The sequence below is a fragment of the Lolium perenne genome, chromosome 1 (assembly GCF_019359855.2).
Source record: "Lolium perenne isolate Kyuss_39 chromosome 1, Kyuss_2.0, whole genome shotgun sequence".
NCBI classification, from domain to species: domain Eukaryota; kingdom Viridiplantae; phylum Streptophyta; class Magnoliopsida; order Poales; family Poaceae; genus Lolium; species Lolium perenne.
Genome location: NC_067244.2, coordinates 48137634 through 48145239, shown reverse-complemented (window position 1 = coordinate 48145239; position 7606 = coordinate 48137634). Strand labels below are relative to the sequence as shown.

The following is a 7606-nucleotide window of genomic DNA, read 5'->3' as shown; positions in this document are numbered from 1 at the left end:
TCTTTTGGTATCTTTCGCTGGTTGGTTCTTGTATCAGCTCTGGGCGGTGATTGAGATGTTATAAACTTTGTATGCTTGGATTTTTAATAAAAAACCGTGTGCATCATCATGATGCAGAAGCCGGGGTTTCACTCCCCATTTCGAAATAAAAGTATAGACTATGAATTCCTCATGCGCTGTCGCCCCCACTTGCCGATGCCGCTGCTCCAAGTCACGAATCACAAAGGCCACCAAGACTCGAACCACCATTACTATTCCTCATATCTCGACTTTCATGACATTTTTCGCGACTGACTTCACCATGAAACTAAAGACATGTCCCACGATGGCAACATATTTCATAAGTTCGCATCGCTCCCTCTGAAACCGAATGGTCAGAAATAACATAGTTGCGCGTGACCTAATACCATGCGTTCCAGCAATATCCAATCATGTCATCCATTGGAGTTCGCCAACGAAGCCTTATGAAACTGGACACTCTAGATCAAAGTACAGGGTCTGGGTGGCCCAAGACTAGCAAGTCCTCGCCTCCTTGGCTTCCTTCTATTCTCCCTATCAAGTGACTTGATGCCACACATTGTGGCACCATAGACAGCGAAGAGGCCTAAACGCCCATCCAGGAGCCATTCTCAGGCACTGATCGGCTGATCCCCGCTACAAACTAGTTCCTTGGTGTTCACATATCTAGGTACTTTGTTTATTACTTGAAGTAGAAGAAGTCAAAATATCATATCTTCCGATTGATATCTGTCACCAACTCCTTCTTGTGAGCGTACCTGTACTGAGAATGATGTACGTTGATTGCAACCATGACATGCCTGGAGCATTTATTCAGCTGCTAGATGCGGCATGTCTTGGATGATAGAGTTTTAAGATAGTACAAGTTTTAGGGTGATTGGTATTTTTAATAACCGTCCATCTGACCCCATCTAACGGTGATAATTAGACGGAACCAAACTGACGGAACCAAAATTACGGGACCGGAACCAAATTCGGTGGGACCGGAACCTGATATATATTTTGCGAATATTATAAAAAACAACCGTCCTTTTCAGTGGCCAAATCATCCGATGATAATACACAAATCTTAAAGCAACAACAATTGATCATATATGCACATATCTTGAAGCTCGTACTATTCTCACCAAATAAAATGAAAACTGATTTATCTCTCTCACTCTCTCATCCGCTCGTCTCCCATCTCTGGCTGTATCTCATCTCTCTCACACTCTCTGGATAAGAGCGACGGAGGAGAGCCCGGCGACGGCGGCGAGCTCCGTGATGGAGGAGAGGGGGCCGCGTCGGAGCTCTGCCCAGCGACGGAGGAGTGGCCATGGCCCTTCCGGCGAGCTCCGCGAGGCGAGCTCTGTGATGGAGGGAGGGGGCGGCGTCGGAGCTCTGCCCAGCGACGGAGGAGTGGCCATGGCCCTTCCGGCGAGCTCCGCGAGGCAGGGGAGGGGGGCGCGTCGGAGGGTAGGGCGACGGAGGGGAGGGGACAGCGACAGGCCGAAGCGGCTGAGGCGACGCCCACGGAGGTCTCCCGTCGATCTCCGCGACGGAGGGCAGCGCGGGGTGTGGAGGGGACGGTGGAGGCGCCCGGCGTCCACGGAGGTCTTTTAGTTTCACTCAAGCTCTCTTCCACGGTTGGACATGACCAGCGAGGGGAGGAGCGGTAGCGACGATTTTTGGGTTTTGGCTACCATATCCTGTAAGTATGTCCTCTCTCGCTGAAGCTTTTCATGGCTAGCACGCGGTACTGCATACGTTTTTTCAGTATTCTTTGCTGCTATGTTTCTAGGATCATATCACCATCAAAATGCATTCATATTCAACAGTTTGAGCTATGTGAAATTCCTCCCTGATCAGCATGATACGGCAGAAGTTGTGCCAATTATGAGATGATCTTCTTATGAGGTTGATTACAAACATCACTCTACTAATTTTATGACTCCTAAAATTGTGAAAAAATCTTTTAGTTTCACTCAAGCTCTCTTCCACGGTTTAAGTATGTCCTCTCTAATGCCTTGAGCTTTGGCAGGGAATGGAGATCCTTTTAAGGTTCAGATTGTTGGACATTCCTCTGTGAAATCTGTTATGTGAAATCTGTTATGCGAATGGATCTGAATGGAATGGTCTTGAGCTTAGCGAGCGCCTAGATGTCGATGTATGACCAAGGGAAGGAAGGCAGAAGAACAGAGGTAAGAAGAGAGCGAGAAGAGGAAAAGAGACATTGTGCCTAACTGACGTGATGTGCCGAGGCCGGAGCGGTGGCACACGGTAAGTTTTGTGTGTCCACTATTAATTCCGTTTGTACTTTCCAATATGTTGCGGACTTTCCCAATCGTAATCCATCGTACTCTCATGACTGGTAGATGCACTAGAGAGTAGTATTGCACATATCAAATGTACACACTGCATATTTCTTAGTTTTTCCTTGTATTGTTTTGCTACATGTCCATCATCTTCAATCTAATATGAGATCTACTTATTCCAATTTCAAGGTAAGTCGAGAAACATGTGTGTACATGCTTGTGGTAGAAATTCCGAATTGTACCACATCAAGCCTGGGTGTGTATCACCGGAAGGATTGGTCCTCCTCTTAAATCAAGAGGATGTAGATGAAATGGTGAGAGCCCATCAAGATACAAAAAAGTGTGATTTGTACATTATGGCAAATCATCATTTTCGAGGTGATGGTTACGATGAGAGTGACGAGGTAGGGTATATTGCCAATCTCGTGTTGTATCATTTTTTGCATGCATTATTTTTATATTAACTTTAATACTTTACTATGCTTTTCGCCAGGATGGTGATGATGGGTCGAATGATGAAGCCCCTTTTGGTGCCTACCTCGATGTTGGTCAGAGTGGAAAGGACGAAGATAGATCATCACCATGAACAAATATTATGTGTGCTTTTCATTTAAAATGATGAAACTCCTTTTGGGTTGAATTATAGTGTGCTTACCATTAACGAATACCGGTTGTCGTTGATGATTATGTGTTTTTTAAATTATGATATTTCGGTTCTAGATTATAAATGAATTATTTTTGTAATGTCCGAAAGTCTTTTTGGCTTTCGGTTAGGTGCCACTTTGGCCGTTAGAAGAGCAAATTTGCTCCTCTAAAGGTTTTTTTGCCTTTGGGTTACAGATGCTCTTATGTGAAGAGAAGACTCGAATAGTCAATTTATTTTGCATGAAATAGTCAATTTATTTCACTACTGAAGTTACTTGCACTAGGAGTAGTCTAACAATATTTCATCAGAAGTGCCACCACCTATTGATGCATTTATAAGAGTATAAGCATTTGCAAAAGTAAATGGTAGTACTGGCATAGCCAAAAATGCGATTGAAGAAAACAACTCCTTGATCCATACTTATGTGTTAAGAGTGTAAGTAATATCTGCTAATTGATATGCTTAACAACCATCCTAGATCCTAGTTTCAGCAACAGGTCCATGATCACCAGCTACGTCAGTAAGAGGAGAAACAATCCCAGATTCGCAAATATAAACTAGTACCCCCGTAGGGCCGTAGCATGTTACTGAGACAGGAGAAGGTTTATGCTCCATCTGATTCGCTAAAGGCTATCCTTCTAGACATAGGTAGAGTCCGGCTAACACCCCGCGTTGACATCACCGTAGCATCATTCCCATATAGTATCAATAACTCTAGATTAGAAAAAAAAAATTATAAGCCTTCTGCATCGCAAGAGAGCTCTCTCCAGTAAAGAACCTCTCATCAGCAACGAGGAAAGGGGAAAAAGCAGTAGAAAACAAGGCTGCCAAATGACTACTACATGAGGTAGTGCCATCTATACGGCATTCGATCGTCCAAAACCCAGAGTTGCCAGTGGCCAGATGCCCAGATATTCAGCTGCCTCGATCACAAATCACGACTACTGCGACTTCTCTTCCTCGATCTGTGCTATGAAACATCCTCCTCGCTGCTTCTTGATCGACTACTACACGCATTGTACCTATCAGTGGACTTGCTGCCTGGAGGACTCTTGCTGGCGCCTGCATCAGTAAATTCTGAATGCCAATCAGAACATCCAGGCTCCACACTTTCACGCCGTTGAGATCTGTGTTTGTTAGAACATAGCAAAATTCAGTAACATCACCAACATGCAAATTTAGGATACAGCAGCAGATCAAAGTTCAGGACGTCTTCAATAAAGTGAAACCAACTGAGTGGATCATCCCCTCTTGCCTCAAGATTGGATTCTGGGAGAATTACATCAAAGAACATGCATTCTCTCACGGGTCCAGGAGTAGCCAGCATGTCAACTTGTCAATTTAGCATGAACGACACAAGAAGCAGAGTTTCAGTGGAAGTACATCAGAAGATTGCTGCGACATTGGGATTAGGCTGGAAGGTTAAATGAGAAGATGAATCTTTTATCTACTAGTGCTTCATACCTGAAGGCAGGCGGGCCGATGGGCGGCGACTCGCGGCGGCGACGGAGAGGTCGGGGCCGTGAGTCCCCGCGACGGGCCGACGGGGCGGCGACTCGCGACGGGGGAGGGGCGGCGGCGGCGGCTGCAGGACGGCGGCGTCGGCTGCGGGGCGGGGGCGGCGGGGCGGCGGCTACGTGGCGGCGGCTGCGGAGCAGCGGCGTCGGCAGGGCGTCGGCTGCGGGGCAGCGGGGCGGCGGCTGCGGGGCAGTGGCGTCGGCGGGGCGGCGGCTGCGTGGCGGCGACGGGCGCTCCTGATTTTCTTTCCAGACGTATCACAAGCCTCTATCGAGATGTATCAGATCGGAGCGATCTGATTCTGATTTTTTTTACACTAATTAAAACGTCCGTTCCGAAGCTCTTTTACAGTGTCATATTATTATAGAACTTACAGAAAATTTATCACAGATTTAATCAACGGTCACGAAAAATTACATTAGACGGAACCAAAATTTGATTAGACGGAACCAAAGTTCCAGGCCAATCACCGTAAAAGAGCTCTTAAGATAGTAGAAGAGTTCGGAGACTACCTGCGTAGTCAGTTCTTAACGTGTTAGGGTATATCCATTCGTCTCTGCATAATTTATTTCTTCATAAGTTTTACTTTTCCAGAGTCTAGACAAATTAGCAAATACCCCAGTGACCTTATATGGATTTTCCCCCAATAAACACTAATTTGTTAGACTCAAGATGATCCATGAAGGCGATAAAAACACAATGAGTTGACCATGCGGGGATGGACTGCTTATTCAACAAAGATAATTTAATTGGCCAATAAGTAAGCTAGGTGTACTGTTCAATAGAATGAAATGCTACGGATAAACCGTTGCTTTTATATTGGGAAGAAAATCAATCATTTAGATGGTGGGTTCAAGGTTTTTCTCAAAATATTGATTTCTCAGTTGTACAATTTAAAACAGGAAAATAGCCATTGTTTCAGAATATAATAGGGCAGTTCATTTTCATTAAGTTTGAATTGATGGTTGACATTCAATCTTATATCTTATATTTACTAATTGGAGACTCCCTAGAAGACACCACGTTAATCATAGAGGTTAACAAACTTCAGCCATTTAATTAACCAATGATCTATCTGGAGCCATTGGATGATGCCCGACTCCCATGTAGTCCCGCACGCCACGGCGACGTCAAGAAACAGGACTCATCTCTTTCCTATCGTGCTGCTCTGAGGACCTCTCGGAGGCGAGCACTCTGGCTGCCGGGTTACATGTAAGAATCCTCCAATTAATTGGCTGGGCAGGATCCATGGAAAAATCTGTCAGCTTCTTAGTCACACGCCTGAGCGCTCGGCGGGCGGCGGCCAACAGTCCGGCTGATTCCAGACAGGTAGTGCATTTTTTTTTCCTAATCTATCCATGAGCTGATCAATATGATAAATAGTTACTGCTGCTTCCACTCACGGTGATCTCCCTGTGATTGATTTAGCATGACTGCATGGTCACGTATGGTTTTACCCCTGCTGTACACCCCGGCTGATCCCAGGTATATAGTATACTTTTTTTTTCCTGATCTATCCAGAGACAGATCAATATGATGATTTTTTTCTTGCTTCTTCCACTCACGGTGATCTCCGTGTGATTGATTTAGCATTAGTGCATGGTCACATGTGGTTTTACCCAGCGGTAGCATATATTCTTTACTAGGCTTTTACCAATTATTCCATTATATGTTTCCGTACTAGCTGGTTGCATGTTCTGAAGTTATATACAGTTTTAGATAAGCCTCATTAAAATATTTTTGGTAGAATCTTATGCATCTCAGCTAATCTTATTTTACACCAATGTAAAACATTACAATAGAATAGTTTCTATGAAAGAAAAATTAAGTTATGGTATTGTATTGCAGCATGCGGTTTTTCTTAACTATAGCTTGAATCATCCAATTTATTACAGGTTTTTCAAATTCAAAGAAAACTTGCATGGTCAAACTACAGAAGTTGTATCAGCAGTACGTACTGAATGATAATGCAAGCAAACAAAAGAGAGGAGGAGCTCAACTGTTTCAAATTCAACCACTTATTTGATCGGTCCAGGTTAGATTATTGAGTAGTTTACTACTCAATCTCTTAATGTTTTAAAAGCAAGAGCCCCGAGTAGTTTTACTACACAATCTCTTAGTGTTTTAAAAGTAAGAGCATGTGCGTGCAACTCATCTGTATACTTCTAACCTAGGACTAGGACAAACATGCAGTTCAGAAAAACTATCTTGGTTATACCAAGATGATAGAATTAAGATGATTCTATATCGCTGCCGGCGACGGATGACCACACGGCACATGCTCGCGTCGGACGTAAGACGGTTGTTATGGAAGCCATGGATTGAGGCTTTGTTTTCTAAGAATTTGCGGACGTCGTCGCTCACAAAGCAAGTTGTGCTAGGCAGAAGGGATCCAATCGAGGCTGGACTTGCTTAGAATTATTGACGGCGTCAATGATAAGATGGGCCATCCTAGGTGAATATATAGCTACATGTGTTTTACAGCCCAATTACTCACTTGCTAGATTCTTATTCAACGAGGGAAATAAGAAAAAAAAATCTTTCTAGACCTGCTCTACGGTAAGGTGCTAACTTATAATTTGTTGCAGCATGGCCATGATTTCTCATATTAGACTTCTCAAATTGAAATATGACAATCAAACCAAACAAGTTTTCTATCTATATTAGTGCATGTCCGTGCATTTGGCACTTGGAAAACTACAAGAGGTAGCTCAAAAAAGCATGTTGCATCTACCCTTTAACTGGTTGAAACATAATGTCAGATATTTCACCAAACAAAGACATCAACGTTTGTCTGAGATACATGAAGTTCTGTATGGTATGCAATTATTTGTTACAGCAAAATCGATGTTTCGAGGTCAAAATCATCACATTTGTCCTATAGCTACTAAAACTTCATATTTTCAGCTCCATTCTATATTTCTATGGCAAACTAGGACGAGAAAGGCTTGGTGATTCCTTTGTGTGCAGGTTATCAGGTTGGGTCTTGGATAACTAATACAACTTTGCTTTTGTTGTTTTTACTTGCATGTCAAAAAACAGGTATGGTCATTTCGAATAGACGTGGGGAGATTACTGGAGACTTTTCCATTTGTATTCAACTCTGAAAACCATATAAGCATGACCATTT

General features: G+C 43.6%; 2 long non-coding RNA genes across 9 annotated transcripts; one reads left to right on the top strand and one right to left on the bottom strand.

Annotated features, from left to right (window-relative positions):
* The first annotated feature begins 1167 nt into the window (after window positions 1-1167).
* LOC127348991 (uncharacterized) lies at window positions 1168-3222 on the top strand. 7 transcript variants are annotated; one of them, XR_007880066.2, is made up of 4 exons: window positions 1168-1708; window positions 1799-2277; window positions 2502-2716; window positions 2806-3222. It is a non-coding gene; the product is annotated as an uncharacterized lncRNA (long non-coding RNA). The 7 variants fall into 7 exon arrangements; XR_007880067.2 differs by having other exon boundaries at window positions 1168-1712; XR_007880072.2 differs by having other exon boundaries at window positions 1169-1708; window positions 1836-2277.
* Window positions 3223-3630: 408 nt separating this feature from the next.
* LOC127349019 (uncharacterized) lies at window positions 3631-4757 on the bottom strand. 2 transcript variants are annotated; one of them, XR_007880086.2, is made up of 2 exons: window positions 4423-4757; window positions 3631-4353 (listed from the first exon to the last, which is right to left on the bottom strand). It is a non-coding gene; the product is annotated as an uncharacterized lncRNA (long non-coding RNA). The 2 variants fall into 2 exon arrangements; XR_011754127.1 differs by having other exon boundaries at window positions 3631-4290.
* Between the last annotated feature and the right edge of the window lie 2849 nt (window positions 4758-7606).